Below are 19138 nucleotides of genomic sequence, written 5' to 3' on the forward strand. Positions count from 1 at the left end.
GGCTCAAACTCATGGACCGCGAGATCATGACCTGAGCCGAAGTCGGCCGCTTAACTGACTGAGCCACCCAGGCACGCCAATGATTATGTGATTTTTATCTTTTCTCTTGTTGATGTATCATATTGATTGATTTGTGAATGTTGAACCACCCTTGCATCCCAGGAATAAATCCCACCTGATCATGGTGAATGATATTTTTTAATTTATTGTTAGATTTGGTTTGCTAATATTTTGTTGAGGATTTTTACATCTATGTTCATTAGAGATATTGGCTTGTAGTTCTTTTTCTTCTTCTTCTTCTTCTTCTTTTTTTTTTTTTTGTAGTGTCTTTGTCTGATTTTGGTATCAGGGTAATGCTGGTCTCACAGAATGAATCTGGAGGTTTTCCTTCCTCTTCTGTTTTTTGGGATAGTTTGAGAAGAATAGGTGTTAACTCCTCTTTAAATGTTTGGTAGAATTCTCTTGGGAAGCCATCTGGTCCTGGACTTTTGTTTGTTGGGAGTTTTTTGATTACTGATTTAATTTCATTGCTAGTAATCAGTCTATTCAAATTTTCTGTTTGAATTTCTATTTCTTCCTTCAGTTTTGGGAAGTTTTAGGTTTCTAGGAATTTATCCATGTCTTCTAGGCTAATACACTTTAATGAAGATAAATAAGAACATAAAGTAGTTCATGGTGACTACCAAGTGGAGTTTAGCAAAAGAACTAAACTGTTATGGTTAATTTTTTAGTTTACCTCTCACTGTGACCTTGGGCAAGTTACCTAACCTCTCTGTGCTTTCATTCTTTATTTGTAAATTGGGAATATTAATAAAACCTATTGCATAGGGTTTGAGGATTAAATGAGTTACCATAGATAATACCCTTAAAACGTGGGTACACACATAGTAAATACCTATAAAGTTATTAACATTTATTTATGTATACTTTTGTTATTACTGGTAAAATACTGACACATAGCTGTGTCTGCATTTTTCTTTATTTGGGAGAAGTTATGGGGTTTCGGGCTCGTGGAGAAAAGGGAGGTAAATCTGCATCTTCACCATTTCATAACCTAATGATTATGTTGCTTTGCTTTGGGGTTCATTCATCTTTTAGAAATATACCAATTTTACAAGATTGAGCCTGGTTCCTCATTTGGCTTTCCTTGCCCCATACAGACTTATTTTAACATGGCTTGTAGTGACTTTTACACAGTGATTTCAGCAAATCAGAGGTAAGTTGGTGATCTTATATGCTTTTTTTTTTTCTTCATTTTTTTTTTTAATGTTTATTTTTGAGAGAGAGAGAGAGAGAGAGAGAGACAGCACAAGCAGGGGAGGGGCAGAGAGAGAGAGGGAGGGAGAGATACAGACAGAGAGACACAGAATCTGAAATAGCTCCAGATTGTGAGCTATGAGCAAAGATCCTGATGCAGGGTTCCAACTCACTAACTGTGAGATCATGACCTGAGCCGAAGTTAGACGCTTAACCGGTTGAGCCGTCCAGGCGCCCTATCCTATTTTTAATCAGGGTGCATCTCTTTATTTATTTATTTATTTTTTCAGTTTTGACACTATTCATCCAGTGCTTCTAATTTCATTGGCATATTATATTTTGGGGGCAGCATACTGTTTTCCCTTAGATCATTTCTGCTTTGCATTCAATGGTACTTTGAAACTAATCCTCTGAACACTTGGGTTTTAATCAAGTCTCTGTCGATTAGCTTTAGCCTCTAGCAGTTTATAGCATCTCTCTGGGCCTTGGTTTTTGCTTTATTAATTGAAAGGATGAGGCTTCCACTTTTAACATTTTATGATTTTAGGAGATGAGAAGAAAAAGTAGCTTCTGACTTGGTGTATAGAAGTTTGCCGATGTGCAAGATAAGATCTTGTGGAGGTTTCTCTGGGTACCTTGTGAACTGCTCTTTTGATGAGGGAGGAGCCAAAAATGCAAAGCTCAAAACATTGCCTCACTTGGGGAGAGCAGTTATAGTAGTTTAAATTGTCCTGTCAGCTCAAGATAGGAGCTCCACTGTTAAAATGATGATGTTCTACTTCATCAGTGGAAGGGAAGACATGAGATATGTTCTAGGGAATTTATAGTACTGAACATAGGTATGATGGGAATGTTATCAATTAAGTACCAGATGAAAATACATGTTTAGTAGTTTCAGAGCATAGAGAGGAATTAAGGTTGGAGAGGAAGTGGAGATAACCTGATACAAGTCAGGAAGGAGGCCTGTCTTCTTGTTTACAAGGAGGTGGAAACCAGTTCCTATCCCTCATTAACTGTAGACCTCATCTTTAGGAGCTTTAAGCTTGCCTTTGGGGTGGGAATGGGTATATGGAGGAGACTGGGGAAGGGTACAGGCTGTAGACCATCTTATCTTTTTTTTCATATATTTTGTGTTTTAGAATAGTTTTAGATTTATTGAAAAATTGTGAAGATAGTACAGAGTTCCCATACACCCACATCCAGTTTCCCCCATTAACATCACACATCTTAACCAATGTTGATACATTATTAACTAGGATCCATATTTTATTCAGATTCCCTTAGTGTTTACCTAATTCCTTCTTGTTTTACAGGATCCCATCTAAAATGCCATATTACATGTGGTTGTTGTAACTCTTCAGGCTCCCTCGGGCTCTGATAGTTTCAAAGATTTTCTTTGTTTTTGATGGCCTTGACAGTGTTCAGGAGTACTGGTCACATATTTTGGAGGATATCCCTCTTACAATTTGTCTGATGTTTTCCTCATGTTTAGGCTGGAGTTACGGATGTTTGGGAGGTATGAGTGTTTGCCACATTTTTACCACATATTAAGTGTACGTAATATTAGCATCATTTATCACTGTTGATGTTGACCTTGATCATTTAGCTGAGTTTGTATTTGCCAGGTTTCTCTACTTCAGGGTTACTCAACCCACCCCCACCCCCACCCCCACCCCTTTCCATACTGTAAGAAGTGAAGGAAATGACTATGCACAGCCCACACATAAGGAGGAAGGAGTTATGCTCCACCTTCTAGAGAGCAGAATACTACATAATTTTTTTGGAATTCCTCTGCGTGGGAGATACCATTCCTGTTGTAATGTCTCCTTCGTTTCTTGAGGCTCTGTAAATATCTGCATTGGGATTGTCTTTAGACCCTGCCTTTGGGGGGAATGTAAGCTCAATTCCTATTCCCTAATTCTGTCCAGAATATCTGGTGTGTGCTGATGTCAAGCACGTAATTTCATTTCATAATTAGAAAGGAAAGGCAAATGGGGCCCCTGGGTGACTCAGTCGGTTGAGTGTCATACTCTTGATTTTTGTCTCAGGTTATGATCCCATGGTTGTGGGATTGAGCCCGTTTTGGGCTCCGTGCTGAGCATGGAGCCTGCTTGAGGTTCATATTCATTCTCTCTCTCTCTCTCTCTCTCTCTCTCTCTCTGTCTTCCCCTCTGCCCCCTCCCTCGTGCTCTTTCTCTCAAAAAATTAAATAAAATAAAAAAATTTTAAAAAAGACATGTCTAGGGGAGCTTGGGTGGCTCAGTTGGTTGAGTGTCTGACTTTGGCTCAAGTCATGATCTCACCATTTGTGAGTTCGAGCCATATGTCAGGCTCTGTGCTGACAGTGCAGAACCTGCTTCAGATTCTGTCTCTCTGCCCCTCCCCCTGCTTGCGCTCTGTCTCTCTCAAAAATAAATAAACATTAAAAAAAAAAAAAAAGACCTATATCTAGGGTACCTGCTGGCTCAGTCAGCTAAGCATCTAACTTTGGCTGAGGTCATGATCTCGCAGTTCATGAATTTGAGCCCTGCATCAGGCTCTGTGCTGACAGCTCAGAGCCTGGAGCCTGCTTCAGATTCTGTGTCTCCCTCTCTCTCTGCCCCTCCCCCACTCACACTCTGTCTCTCTCTCAAAAATGAATAAACTTAAACAAAATTTTTTTAAATACGTATGTCTGATTGAGGTGTCCTATAAAACTCATTTATACTAGAGTATCAGCAGGCACATAGGACTAATAGGAATTGTGTTCCAATTTTGGAAATTGAGAGGAAGTTAGAGTAGGAGAGGAATTTGGAAAAGCACCGGACTAGGATAATTAGATAATAGTTAATATTTATTGTGCAGTGGGTACCAGCTAGTATTGTAATTGTTCTACATTTAGTCCTTGTGTCAATCCTATGAGGTAGGTGTGATGATTTCCATCATTTTTAAACATGAGGAACATGAGACCTAGAAGGGGTAAATAATCTACTCAAGGTCACACAGCTAGGAAATGGCAGAGACTCCTAGTTGCCTACCCAGTATTCATCCCTTTCTTCCTTAGTCAGTGGAACCCTGTATTGCCAAATGTGGCAATGTGCCCACCTATGAAACTTCTCCCAGCCTACTAATGAAATGCAAGTACAAGTCTATTGGGGTTTCTAGGAAAGTGCTTTCAAGGGGACTTGGCTGTACAGAATATCCTTTTTTGCCCTTCCTTCCCTCTCCTACCAGGAATAAGGAGGTGTAGCTCAGAGCAGCCATCCCAGGACATGAGGTTACCTTGAGGATGGAAGTCATGCACTGAGAATGGTGGAGCAGAAAAATCAATGGAATCTTAGTTCTTGGTGATAACAGAGTCATCATATGTGCTTTTTGATTGCCTGCCTCCTCCTTTATTTGAGAAAACATAAACTGGTTAAAGCCACTATTATCTTAGGCCTGTACAACTAGTAGCTGAAACAATTCCTGACTGATAAAAATTCTAACTTGATTTTATTTTCTCTTCTTACCACGAGGCTTAATGCATTTTAATAATAGGAAGTTACCTTAGGGTACCTAGATTCTTGTTGCTGTTTTGTTCTTTATTATAATGTGACCTTGGACAGATCACTTAGAGCCACCCCCCTCCTTTTGCATCTTTTGAATGGGAATTATTAATTCTCTAACTACTTTATAAGTTTATTTTAGGGAACGTGTTTGTGAACTTCCAAGTTGTCTTGTGTGATGTATAGTTCTTAAAGAGGGTCATGGTCTTCCTAGGACATTCTGTAGGAAACCTATAGAATCTGAAAGCAATTTTCTAATGTTGTCATTTTGCTTATTGCCAGGTTTGAATATTTCTCAGGGAATAAATAAATGGAAGTTGCGAAGGGAGGTGATTTTGTCCCTACTCTGATACCTATGAGTAGCTTAACAATTGCATTACTGATGAGCCATGTATTTTGTGCCAGGGCTGCCGCTTAGGATGCAGAGTTCATTTGTGTTTGATATGGCTGCTTTTATTGTACTGGAGCATTGTTTCCTGAAGATGCATTAATCAAGGAATCAGTATACTGGAAGGTAACTAAATGCTTTTGCTCTGAGAGCTAGCCAAGAACAAGGGGCGCAGAAGGAAATGTTTGCATAACATGGGGAGAATTTTTCTAGCAATAAAAATCATCATTTCCAGATAGTTCTTTGAAACTATTACAGGGGTGTTCACAAAAAACTGGAAGCCCTCCAGCATGGGGCCACCCATGTAAATGATCCCTTTTTTGTCACTACACCCCTTGTTTCTTTATTTCCCCACAAGAGCTCCCCGCACCCCACAGAGTGGAGATAACTGGAGCTATCTGGGATTGTAAAGTACATTTGTGTTACTTAGTTGAAGTATAACTATTGCCAGTGGAGGGTGTGGTTTGGAAGTAGAATTCATTTGGAATAAGAATTGCATTTGAATATTACTCTTAATTAGATGCTTAATAACGTGAAATGCCTAGTATCAGAAACATTTCACCTCCTGTACTGTTCTATTCCTGTTTCTTCTTAGAAAATTTCTTGAGATATTCAACTTTGTAACATGGTATGGAGTATTTTTCACATTTCGGTAGCAATGGTGCTTCTCAAACTTTAATATACCATATGCCTACAAGTCACCTGGAGATCTTAACAAATGTGATGCCTAATTTAATAGGTTTGGGATGGAGCCTGAGATTTCTGCATTTCTAACAAGCTCCAGGTGATGCTGCTGCTGCTGTTGGTCCCTGGACCACATTTTGAGTAACAATGCCCACAGTTACCTCTGCACCTCAGTGCTGGGGCTCTTAACACTGTCTGGGCATCAGAATCAGGTGGAGAGCTTGAAAAAAGACATATGCACCTGACCCCATTGTCAGATTTCCTGATTAATTCCTTCTGGAATAGTTGGGAGTTTTGAAGTTTTGAAGGTGAGACTCACTGGCTTAGTGTCCTATTAAAGAATGTGATGTTGAGTGGTTTCAGTGTGATTTCTTGTAACTTGAATTGTTACATGTTTTCCTCATAAGTAATTCATGTTGTGATGACTTGTAGTCAAACAGAATCCACCATGCATTTTATATAGGGATTTTATTTAATCCTGTGTTATCTTGTAGAATAACGAGGCTGCACATAGAGGATGTTGTAAGACACTATCGTTGAAGTACCGGGAAAGCAATGTATGTGATAGTTATGTTTTTTAGAGTGCAAGAAATAGAGGTCTGTTTGGCTAAACACAGCTGATGACGGCTTATTATAAGGATACATAGGTAAGTCAGTTGGAAGACCAAGGAAATAGCTTCAGCAGTCCTTTGTGAATAAGAGTAGCTCTGGGAAACGGATAGTAAACAGCTACTCCAGAGAACATTTCTTTGTGAGTTGGGATAACTGTTACTCGTTTGTCAGTGACACCACCATTTTTGTGACATAGTTTACTTCTGTCTACTTCCATGGTTTCTGAACTTACTGAATAACTGGCTCTCTCTTGTTTTTCTTACAGTCAGCCTCTCCAAGAAAGAGGCTTTAAGTAGGTTGGCCAGCCACTGTCCTGCACCGTTGTGGGCAGGGTTCTCAGGCCACATTACTTCAGAGGCGCAGGGCAAACTATAGATAGCTACCTTTTTGGACCCATCCCAGATCCCTTATCCTAGGAACTTGAGGGGTATATACGGTAGGGCCTGGAATACCTGCAGAGGAGAGTTGAGAATCACCTGCAGCTGTTTCTATCAGGCCTTTGGATCTGAGGGATGTTAAGAGGTTTATTAGAATGAAGAGGGTAAAATTGGCAGACTCCATGTATGACCTGAATGCTCTGACTTCTAGTAATGAGTTCCACGAGGGGAGAGACTTACGTTTTTTCATTGTTATGGCCTCATAACTCAGAACAGTGACTGGCACATATATTCAATACGTAGCTGCAAAATAGAATAGAATTGAACTCTTAGGAAATGATTTAATGCATTTATTATTTAATTACATTTTATTTTGAGCAAATCCTTTTATACATAATGATGGAAAGTAAATTCCTACTCTGTCCATGGCCTACCCTATTGGGAAGAGACCGTATGCCCTGACGCTAAAGATCTTCACGTTTTCCTGTTTCCTTTCTGGTTTAAGAGCTTTGGTATCATCTGTAAGGCTGGTACCAGGCTTTGGGCTGAAAAGGAAGCAAATGGATGTCAAGTCCAGAGCTGGGAGTCCTTCCGAATGGCCTCCCTTCTGGGTCTCCTAGGCCTCCGAGGGGTCTTGAACTCTCGGGCACGGTGGGTGGGCGTGGCAGGGCCTCCGCAGGGGGTTGTGGGTTCTCTGGCCAAGCGGCTGCTTCCGGCAGACGGCGCCGCCATCTTGGGTCCCGATTGAACCCGCTTTTAAAGTTCAAACATAGATTTGGATACTTGACCAAGAAAAGGAGGCTAATTTTCAGGTAAGGAGGGCAACACTGGGAAGATCGGGGTCGTTGTTACTTGCAGCAGCTGCCGCTTCTTAAGTTCCAAACCCCGTGTACGTAGGGAATGCTGTGGAGGATGGATGTGGAGGATGTTAAAGATCTTTGAGGAAGGATTGACGGACCAGGCAACAGACAAATGGGATGTAGGGCATCAAAGCAAGCGTCAAGTCCAGCGTTGCGAACGTTCCCCAACTTGTGAAAAAGAGGTAGCGATTTGACATCCTCTCTAGGAGAGGGGCAGTGATAATGAACCTTTAGTACTAAGCCTTCATGAGAGCATTTTGCTGTTAGTGTTAAATAGAATGATGAGTACTTAACGTAGTACTTGGAACAAACTTTTCAGTAGCTCCTTGAGCACAAGGGTTCTGTAAACTTTGGTTCACCGACAAGAGAGGAAGCGCTCAAATAAAACAAAAGCGTTTATTTGGGGTTTTAAGAATTGCAGTTCAGGGAGCACAGGTTCGGATAGCAACCAAAGTAAGAGGAGTGAAAGTCAGGGGTCTTTATTACCAATTTGTGGAAATGTTGGGAAACTTAACACAAATTGTTTTACAAAAATTATTATTGGAAGGTATAATTACATTTTACAATTAGTTTTCTGGGTACATAGCAGTTAATTAATATTCTGAGTACAGTTATTAGGAAAATATATTCTGCAGTGCCTTTTTTTTTTTTTTTTTTTTTTTTTTAAATCAAGAGTATAGGTGTGGGCCACCTGGGTGGCTCAGGTTAAGCATCCGACTTCGGCTCAGGTCATGATCTCGTGGTGTGAGTTCGAGACCTGTATCGGGCCCTGTGCTGACAGCTCAGAGCCTGGAGCCTGCTTTGGATTCTGTGTTTCTGTCTCTCTCTGCCCCTCCCCCACTCTTGCTCTGTCTGTCTGTCTGTCTCTCTCTAAAAATAATAAATAAGCATTAAAACAATTAAAAAAAACGAATATAGGTGTAATAGTCTTGTGCTCAGTCGCATATGCTTTTTTTGCTCAGTTCAATAGTCTAGTGTAGTTACTGTTTCAAAGAACAGGATGAGGTTTTAGTCCCTAAAATAGAGCCACTCATGTTCAGAGGTTTTACATAGGTTCACACTTTGCAGAATGGAATTTGGTACTAATCACCTCATAGGTTTCCAAAGAATGTTTAGTGATAATGAGGAATTAAGGGTTTTAATTCCAATATTCTTTAATTCTTTGCTCTTTTAATTGAAAACTAGATTTCTTACTACTGTGGTAGGTTTTTTAAAAGTACCAACTTTCTAGCATGTTTGAGCAAAACATTTATCAGTCACTTGTTTAGTACTTAATATGTGTCAGGAACTCATGGCAATCCTCCTAATAAACACAAAGGCAGATTCTGGGTTTTTTGTTGTTGTTGTTGTTTGTTTGTTTATTATTTTGAGATGGAAAGAGCATCATGGTGGGAGGGGCAGGGGCAGAGAGAGGGAGAGAGAGAATCCCAAGAGTCAGGGCTTGAGCTCACGAACCATGAGATCGTGACCCAAGCCAAAACCAAGAGTTGTAACCTACTGAGCCATCCAGGTACCCCAGATTCTGTTTTTAAAATGAGAAAAATGAGGCAAAGAAATTAAGTGGAACTAGGCTTTGAACCCCTGCAGTCTTTTTTCTCCTTTAATTTAAAATTTTATTGGGGTACCTGGGTACCTCAGTCGGTTAAATGTCTGACTTTGGCACAGGTCATGATCTCACGGTTTGTGAGTTCGAGCCCCATGTTGGGGTCTGTGCTGAGCTTGGAGCCTGGAGCCTGCTTCGGATTCTGTGTCTCCCTCGCTCTCTGCTCCTCCCCCACTCGTGCTCTGTCTCTGTCTCTTTCTCAAAAATAAATAAACATTAAAATTTTTTAAAAAATTTATATACAGTAAAATTGACTTCTTTTTTGATGCATCCTTCTATGAGTTTTAGTACATGTATAGATTCTTGTGCCTACCACCAGTCAGGATACAGAACACTTTGATCACCTTGAAATTCCTGTGTTGCTCCTCGTAGTTAAACCTTCCCTACACTCCTAACCCCTGGCAACCACTGATGTATTCTTTGTCTCTTTTCCAGAATATGGTATCAATGGGATCGTAAAGTATCTGACATTTAGGACTGGCTTCTTTCACTCCACACAATGTTATAGAGATTCATTCATATTGTTACATCGTATCGATAGTTTCTTCCATTTTACTGCTGAGTAGAATTCTAGGAATGTACCACAGTTTATCCATTTACCTGATGAGGGATATTTAGGTTCTTTTTGGTTTTTGGAGATTATGAATAAGCTGCTTATAAATATTCACATATAGGTCTTTGTACAAATAAAAGTTTTTATTTCTCTGGTTTAAGTAGCTAGATATCAGTTTGTTAGGTCATATGGTAAGTGTATGTTAAGTTTGTAAGAAACTGCCAAACTGTTTTCGAGAGTGGTGCTATGCCAATTTGCATCATCACCATATGTATGAGAGTTCCATTTGCTCCACATCCTCATCAGCACTTGGTATTGTCAGGTTTTTCTTGTTTTAGCTATTCTGGTAGATGTGTAGTGATATTTTATTGTGGCTTTAATGTGCATTTCCTTAATGGATAATGATGTTGAGCATATTTTCATGTGGCTAATTGCTTATATATCATCTTTGGGAAAATGTTCTAATCTTTGCACATTTTAAAATTAGGTTGGTTGTTTCCATAGTGTGGAGTTTTTAAGAGTTCTTCATATATTTTGTATTCATATCTTTTGTTGGATATGAAATTTGAAAATATTTCTCCTAGTCTGCAGCTTTTCTTTTTCCATTCTGTTAACAGTGTCTTTAGCTCTGTGAATGTATTGAAAATAGCTGATTTGAAGTGTTGATCTAGGAAGTTCAATGTCTGTGCTTCTACAAGAACCATTTATATTGATTGCTTTTTTCCCCAGTGTGTGGGCCATGCTTTCTTGTTTCTTTGCATCCCTTGTAATTTTTTGTTGAAAATTCGACATTTTTATTTATTTAAAAAAATTTTTTAAAGCATTTATTCGCTTTTGAAAGAGAGAGAGACAGAGTGAAAGCTGGAGAGGGGCAGAAAGGGAGACACAGAATCTGAAGCAGGCTCCAGCCTCTGAGCTGTCAGCACAGAGCCCAACACGGAGCTCAAACCCACGGACAGCAAGATCCTGACCTGAGCCAAAGTCGGATGCACAACCCACTGAGCCAACCAGGAGCCCTGGAAATTGGACATTTTGAATATTACAGTGTAGCAACTCTGGAAATCAGATTCTTTTCCCACCCCAGTGTTTATTATTGATGCTTATTTCGGATGTTGTTTGTTTACTGACTTTCCTGAACTAATTTTGTGAAGTATGTATTCTTTGTGATGTGTGGCACTGAAGTCTCAGTTTCATTACCTTATTGGTCAGCGATTAGATAGTTTCGTTAAGTGTCTAGATCCCTCCTCTCCCCCACATCTCCCAGTCCTTTCCATGGGCTCTTTGTGTGTATGACAGCACATTTTCAACACTCAGCCGTGCAGTTAGTGTACAACTTTGTTTAGCTTTCACTTCCTGCTTGTGCAGAGCTGGGGATCAGCCAGAGAGAAGAGTTTAGGGCCTTCTCACATCTTTTCTGAGCATGCGCCCACCCTGGGAATGCACATGGCTTTCTAGATCCCCAGGAGTACGCAGGATCTTTTCAAAGCCCTCATTCCCCAAAGCATTTCATTCTCCGGGCTTTCCTCCCAACATCTTTGGTTAGTATGTTGTTTCTCCAACTGTTATCAGTAGTCTCATGCAGCCGCAACTAATGTATGTATTTACCTGTAAATATTTAAAACAAATTCCTCCAGCTAGCCACTTTTTAGCACTTTGAAGAGAGTTCCGAGTTAAGCAAGGTAAAGGCAAGTCTTTTGTGCAAGTCTTCAAAGGCAGTCACCCAACATGTCAAAACAAATTGCAGTTGACCCTTGAGCAACACAGGTGTGGTTCTACTTGTACACAGATTTTTTTCTGATCAGTATAGAACTATAAAAGTATTTTCTCTATTTTCTTAATAACATTTTCTTTAGCTTACTTTATTATAAGAATACAGTATAGAGGCACCTGGGTGGCTCAGTCAGTTAAAAGTCTGACTTGATTTCTGTTCAGGTCATGGTCTCCCAGTTAGTGAGTTCGAGCCTCACGTCCAGCTCTGCGCAGACAGGGTGGAGCTGCTTGGGATTCTGTCTTCCTCTTCTCTGCCCCTCTCCCACTTGCTCTCTCTCAAAAATAAACATAAAAAAAAAAAGAGTACAGTATATAATACATATACAATATATGTTAATAGACTGTTTATGTCATAAGGCTTCTGGTCAACAGTAGGCTTTTAGTAGTTAAGTTTCAGGGGAGTCAAAAGTTCTTTGTGGATTTTTTTTTTTTAATGTGTATTTATTTTTGAGAGGCAGGGAGGGTCTGAAAGAGAGGCACACAGAATCTGTAGCAGGATCCAGGCTCAACTGTCAGTGCAGAGCCTGATGTGTGGCTCAAAATCACGGACTGAGATCATGACCTGACCTGAAGTCAGATGCTTTGCTGAGCTACCCAGGCGCCCCCATGTGGATTTTTGACTGCGTGGGGGTCGGCATCCTTAACCCCCACATTGTTGAAGGGTCAACTGTATTACATCTCTTTGCTGAATGAAGTCTGTTCTACTCTTTTTTTTTTTTTTTTTTTTTTTCTCCCCTCCTTCTGCTACTGGTACTAGGAAGGCAAGCTATTATTTTCAAGGCTACCACTAAGCTGGAGAATGGGGGTAGGGTGACGGTAGATTAAAATGCTACAAAGCTTATTACTGTAACTAAAATTCAGCTAGTTTTTAAGTGTTTCATTGGACTTAAGTGCAATAAGAGGTTACTGCAAGCTTTTGGTTGGTTTCTAGAAGGGTTGGTTCTGCTAGTTTCTGCCAGTTTTTAATTGATTTTACAGAGGACAGACTTTTGGAGCGAGGTCTTGACTCTGCCATTTTCATTGATGTTACTCAAGTTTGGATCTAAACAAAATCTGAGATTGTCAGTGTTTTTATGAGCAAGTTAGCCCAAGTTTTCCCACTAAATACCAAATTAGAGGATACGGATATTCTTGCTCATTTTGAAGTGTCTGTATATCCTATTGTAGCGTTATCAAAGTATTTCAGGAGCCTCATTTATTTGGTTACAGTAATGGGGGGGCGTCACAACCCTCTATTTAATTTTTTTAAATGTTTATTTATTTTGAGAGAGAAAGAGCAGGGCAGGGGAATCCCAAGCAGGCTCCTGTGCTGTTGGCACAGCACCTGATGCCAGGCTTGACCCCACAAACCATGAGATCATGACCTGAACTGAAATCAAGAGTCAGATGCTTGACTGCCTGAGCCACGCTGGTGGCCCCAAGATCCTCCATTTTAAACCTTGCATAGGTAGCATGCTTTTCCAGGCCATAGACAACCTTTAATCTCTCTGTTCCTTTTTAAACCATGATTTCTAAAGGATATTTGCCAGGGGAACTCCATATTCTCTTTGTTGTTAAAAGGGAAAGTAGTTGGGGCGCCTGGGTGGCTGAGTCGGTTAAGCATCCGACTTCGGCTCAGGTCACGATCTCCCAGTTTGTGAGTTCGAGCCCCACATCGGGCTCTGTGCTGTGCTCAGAGCCTGGAGCCTGCTTTGGATTCTGTGTCTCCTTCTCTCTCTGCCCGTCCCATGTTCATGCTGTCTCTCAATAATAAATAAATGTTAAAAAATTTTCTTAAAAAAACGGGAAAGTAGCTTTATTGCAGTGTCATGATTGCTATAAATCAGTCATGTGTTAATATTCTGGGGAGTGGAATTGAGGAGGGCATAGAGTGTGTCACTTTATATATTTCTGTATTGTTTGAGTTTCTTCCAGTGAGTATTACTTTAAGAAATAAATTTAAAATATGACATGAAATAATTGTCTGCCAGTCTAGTGTATTTGTTGTTCCTATTACACTTAAAAAAATAGCCTTAAAATGAGTTACTACAATAATCATAGCAAATGCTGTCCTGTTGATGAAATGATTGATAAAGTGAGAACATGATAGCAGGAAGGAGGTATATAATTGTGTTTCCTGTGAAGATAATTTTTCAAACACTGGCTAATTAATCATTTGTTCACCTATTCAATCTTAGAATTTTCATTTGTTTTTATGAAAGCCATAATCACTTGAAAAGCAAATCCTTATTTACAACCAAACTGTTGAAAGCTATTTGATATAATCAAAACCTACCCTAAGCTGACTTATATTTTCCTGTGTGTCTCATCTCCATCTTGTGACCCAAAAGAACCTTTTCTAGAGGACTAGACTCGTGAGATCTACATTCTGATGCTCAACTTGCCAATTACCAGTTGTACGACCTTGATTTAATTTTTCTGGGTCTCAAATTTCTCATTGATAATAGGAAGGAATTAGTCCAGTGATCTTGAAACTATGCTCCTGTGAAGCAAATCTGACTCACTGTTTTTGTAAATAAAGTTTTATTGTAACACAGCCATGCTCATTCATTTACATATTGTCTGTGCCTGCTTTTGTTCTGTATCTATGGAATTGAATAGTTGTAACAGTCAGTGTGGCCCTTGAGCCTAAAATATTTGCTGTCTAACCCTTTATGGAAAAAGTTTGCTGCAACAGACTATCACATTTCCTTCCCGTTTAAAAATTTTTTTTGTTTTTTTGTTTTTTTAGCCATCAGATTGCTTCTTAGCAGATCACCAGAAAACTTCAACTGGAAAAGGGAAAACAAACAGATCATACATTGTTATTTGTTAGACACCTATATCTGTCATAAATCTGTCATGTTTTGTTTTTAATGCTGGGGTTACAAACAACCTCTAGAGCTCAATATCTTATATAAGTTATATTCAACTGGTGAGCTGTGGCCCAGCCTTACTTGTCTTCTTCATTCTGGGATTCTGGCTGAAGGAGCAATCTCTGGGAAAAAGAACAATGGACAAAATCATGTGCCACCTTTTAAAACTTCTATTCAGAAGTAGCTTATATTACTTCTACTCACATTTCTTTGGCCAACAGTGTTAGTGGGCAGGGACGTGGAGTCTTTCTGCAGGAGGCCCTGCAAGTCACCTGGTACCTTGAGTGGGTGGATAATCCCTCAGGGAGAGCAGTGAGTCATTGGCAACAACATCGTCTACCACAGCCTTCTTAAAAGGTTCGCTAGTGTGAACAAATTGGAACTATGGCAAAAACTTGGCTTTAAGATTCTTTGTGTGTTATTTTTCATGAACTTTCGTAACTAGAAATTGGCGCATTGAGCTTTTGGAATATATTGTAATTCAATTTGCTTATTAAATAAATGCTCACTGTAAGAATGTAATGTGTCTGGTTTTTTTCTCTCCTCCTCCTCCTCCTCCCCCTCCTCCTCCTCCCCCTCCTCCTCCTCCTCCCCCTCCTCCTCCTCCCCCTCCTCCTCCTCCCCCCCTCCTCCTCCCCCCCTCCTCCTCCTCCCCCTCCTCCTCCTCCCCCTCCTCCTCCTCCCCCTCCTCCTCCCCCCTCCCCCTCCTCCCCCTCCCCCTCCTCCCCCTCCCCCTCCTCCTCCTCCCCCTCCTCCTCCTCCCCCTCCTCCTCCTCCCCCTCCTCCTCCTCCCCCTCCTCCTCCCCCTCCCCTTCCTCCTCCCCCTCCCCCCTCCTCCCCCTCCTCCTCCCCCTCCCCCTCCTCCTCCTCCCCCTCCTCCTCCCCCTCCCCCTCCTCCTCCTCCCCCTCCTCCTCCCCCCCTCCCCTTCCTCCTCCCCCTCCCCCCCTCCTCCTCCTCCCCCCCTCCTCCCCCTCCTCCTCCTCCCCCTCCTCCCCCTCCTCCCCCTCCTCCCCCTCCTCCCCCTCCTCCCCCTCCCCCTCCGCAGACTCTTGAGGTCTTTAACCTATATTTCTTCCCCTGAAACCTGAATAAAGTTCTTAACCTCCTCCCTCACTGTGATTACTTATATGTAATTAGTTACCAAATTCTATTAAATATGTTTTCTGTGTAGCTCTTGATCCTGTTCCCCATCCTCATTGCTACCATCCTAGTCCAGATGTCTCTTACCATTCACAACAGCCTTGCATGTAGCCTTTTTACCTCCAGATTTGCTTTTCTGTAATGCATTCTCTGCACATCTATCAAAGTGATTTTTCTAAAATGCAAACTGATCATGTTATTCTCCTGCGTTAAAATCTCTCAATGTCATGTGCATTGTATCCTTCCCTTAAAGCTCAAATTTCTTAATGTGGCCTTGTACCTTTTTTTCCTGGGAATTCCCAGACATATCCTGTTATGCTTAGCTTATTGTCGTGGCTGGAAAAACACAATCTTTCTTCTGGAGAGATTTTTCTAGAGCCTATTTTATGAATACACACAGTTTTTGGTAGATGTTTTTCCACTTGTAGAGATACAAACACTTAAAAAATATTGTGCAAAGCTGACTATGTCCAGTTTTGAGCATGATCCAACAGCAGGGTGCTCCTATCCTGATGCTTAATGGGTTGTTCCTTCTTGGAGGAGCTTGGTTAGGCCTGATGAGCTTCAAAGAAAGGTAGGCTGACATTGGTTTTGTATTGCTTTCTCTGTAACCTGCTTTTAGAAGTTTAAAATGTGCCCATTTGGAACTAGTCACTTATTGGACCTCGTTTAGTGAGCTAACATATTTTTCCTTGTGATACCAACTCAGCGGCTTCTGGACAAAAAGAATGTGAAAAAGGCAGTTTTAAAAATACTTTCTACTTGAGGTCTTTCATGTTAGGTCTATGTTTCAGAAATAAAAATAGCTTCATTGAACTCAAAAGGGAATAGGAGATTTCTCCTAACATCCAGATACTCACCTTTGAAGATGATCTACTCATTTTAGTTTTTAAGGCGAAATGTTTTCATTATTTAAAAAATTAATTGACACAAAATTTCTTTGATCAACCATTACCCTTCTTTTTACCTAGTCTAGTTATATGGAATTATTAATAAAATAAATGTCTCTCAACTCTGACGCTTTGCAGATGTAACCATAGCTTTCTCTTATCATAAGCTAATTTTAAAAAGCAGGCTTGATTTTTTTTTTTTTTTCTTTAAAGGCAAGGTTAAAACACAACTGTACATCTGTATAAACAGTTAAAAAGGAGTCAGAGGCATCTTGACCACATCCTTAAGCATGAGGAGCGTAGAAGCTGGTAGTGATGAACACGGTAGTTACATAGGGGTTTGAACTTTCTATGTTAGATATTTCTGTAACATTTTTACTTTTTTTAATAAGCGGAACTGGGAAAAATTTTTAAGATTTTTAAAATAAAAATGTTTACTTATATTTGAGAGAGAGAAAGTGAGCATGAGCAGGGGAGGGACAGAGAGAGATGGAGACACAGAATATAAAGCAGACTACAGGCTCTGAGCTGTCAGCCTAGAGCCCCAACATGAGGCTTGAGCTCATGAGGCTTGAGCTCACGAGCCATGAGATCATGACCTGACCTGAAGTTGGATGTTTAACTGACTGAGCCACCCCCAGGTGCTCCTAATATATTTTTTTAAATGAAGTTACTTGGGGCGCCTGGGTGGCTCAGTCGGTTAAGCGGCCGACTTCGGCTCAGGTCATGATCTCGCGGTCCGTGAGTTCGAGCCCTGCGTCGGGCTCTGTGCTGACAGCTCAGAGCCTGGAGCCTGTTTCGGATTCTGTGTCTCCCTCTCTCTGACCCTCCCCTGTTCATGCTCTGTCTCTCCCTGTCTCAAAAATAAATAAAATGTTAAAAAAACTTTTTTAAATTAAAAATAAAAAAAATAAAGTTACTTGATTTCCTCCTCCTTAGTGGGGGAACAGTCTTCTTATCAGGGTTAGGATATGCTGCCTTGTGGTTACTTACAATATTCAGCAGGTTCTATGAATGAATATAGGGATCCATGAATATCTTGAAATTATATGAAAAAATATGTGTGTGCATGGGTGCTTTCTTTGGGGTGCAGGATTAGAGTGCTGTGGGCAAGAAAGAGGTCCATAATACTTCAAACAGATTCTTGTGAATTTATTTCTCTAGACTTGCCCTCTCTGAGCTCCAGACTGCCTGCTCAGCATCTTTACTTACTTGGGTATTTAATAAGCATCTCAAATCTAATGTGAATGTGTTCTGCTGTAACAAATTTGTATGACTTCAGTGGCTTCAAACAACAGCAATCTATTGTCCCACAGTTCTGGAGGTCAGAAGTCTGAAATCCGTTTCAGTGGGCTCAAGTCAAGGTGTCAGTAGGGCTGCGTTCTATCTGCAGGCTCGAGGGGAGAATTGTATCTTTGCCTTTTTTTAACTTGTAGAGGCTGACTGTATTCCTTGGCTCGTAGTCCTTTGCTCCATCCTCAAATCCAGCAGCCAGCATCTTTGCTCCTCTCTCTCTTCTGGTTCAGCCCTTGTGTCTTCTGCATAGTCAGTAAGTACCTCAGACTCTGACTCTCCTGCATTCCTTTTACAGTAAGATTTGTGATTATATTGGTCTCACCCAGATAATCTAGGATAATCTCTCCATCACAACATGTTTAACTTAATTATGTAGGCAGAGTCTCTTTTACCAGATAAGGTAACAGTAGTCACAGGTTCTGGGGATTACAACATTGACATCCTTGGAGGAGTTCCGTCTACCACTGGATTAGATAGCTCTGAAATCTGTTCTTCCTCCAGCCTTCCTTATTTCTTTTAATAGTATGACTATTCTGAGGCCAGTAACCTAGGAGTCCTTCTTGATTTCTCTTTTCAAATCCTTATCTTTCCCATCCTTCTATCCCAGTTACCATTCTCTCATTCTTACCATCTACATCCAATCTAACATATCATATCCAAACCCAGTCTTAGTATTATTTCACTTCTACTCAACTGCATCTAGAATCTGTCCTCTTCTCACTAAAATCAGAAGCTTTTAGCATTTTGGAGCCCTAGGCCCTCATCCTATCTTACTCTTTTCACTCCTGGGTGTTCATAGTTAATTATGGTAGAAGGTAGTGTGGGCTAGGTGTCATGAGAGTGGCAAACGTGCTACAGGACTAGACTCCAGTCACTTTATTCCAACCACATGGAGAGGGGAAGTGAATGCTTACGTAGAAGAGGCCATGGAGAGAATTTGGGTCAGAGAATTTGGTGATTATCTATCGTGAAAGCCAATTGTAACTTCCAATTAAATATTTTAATCTTTTTTATTCTTAGGATAGTGAACACTTTCTCTTAACTGTTGGTAGTAGGGAATATAATTAACCTCTTGTTATTTTGAGTGACTCCTTCCCCTTCCTCCCCTTCCTGAAGGAGGAATATGGTTTTTTTAATTATTATTTTTTTACCTTTGGGAGAGAGAGAACAGGGGAGACAGGCAGAAGGAGGGAGAGAGAGAGGGAGAGAGAATTTCTCAAATAGGCTCTATGCTCAGCACAGAGACTAATGTAGGGCTTGATCCCACAACTGTGGGAACATGATCTAAGCAGAAATCAAGAGCTGGATGCTCAACTGATTGAGCC

At 40.6% G+C, this 19138-nt stretch overlaps 1 protein-coding gene across 2 annotated transcripts in view; it reads left to right on the forward strand.

Annotated features, from left to right (window-relative positions):
* SH3D19 (SH3 domain containing 19) overlaps window positions 1–19138 on the forward strand; it is a 186871-nt gene that overhangs the window by 7873 nt on the left and 159860 nt on the right. The window contains exon 1 of one of the 2 annotated variants that reach the window (XM_042983777.1): window positions 7529–7657. The exons of the other annotated variant lie outside the window; for it this stretch is intronic. The gene's annotated coding sequence lies outside the window, so the exon portion shown is untranslated. Of the gene's footprint in view, window positions 1–7528; window positions 7658–19138 lie in introns of those variants that run through there. 2 annotated transcript variants of the gene reach the window in all.

The sequence above is a fragment of the Panthera tigris genome, chromosome B1 (assembly GCF_018350195.1).
Source record: "Panthera tigris isolate Pti1 chromosome B1, P.tigris_Pti1_mat1.1, whole genome shotgun sequence".
NCBI lineage: Eukaryota > Metazoa > Chordata > Mammalia > Carnivora > Felidae > Panthera > Panthera tigris.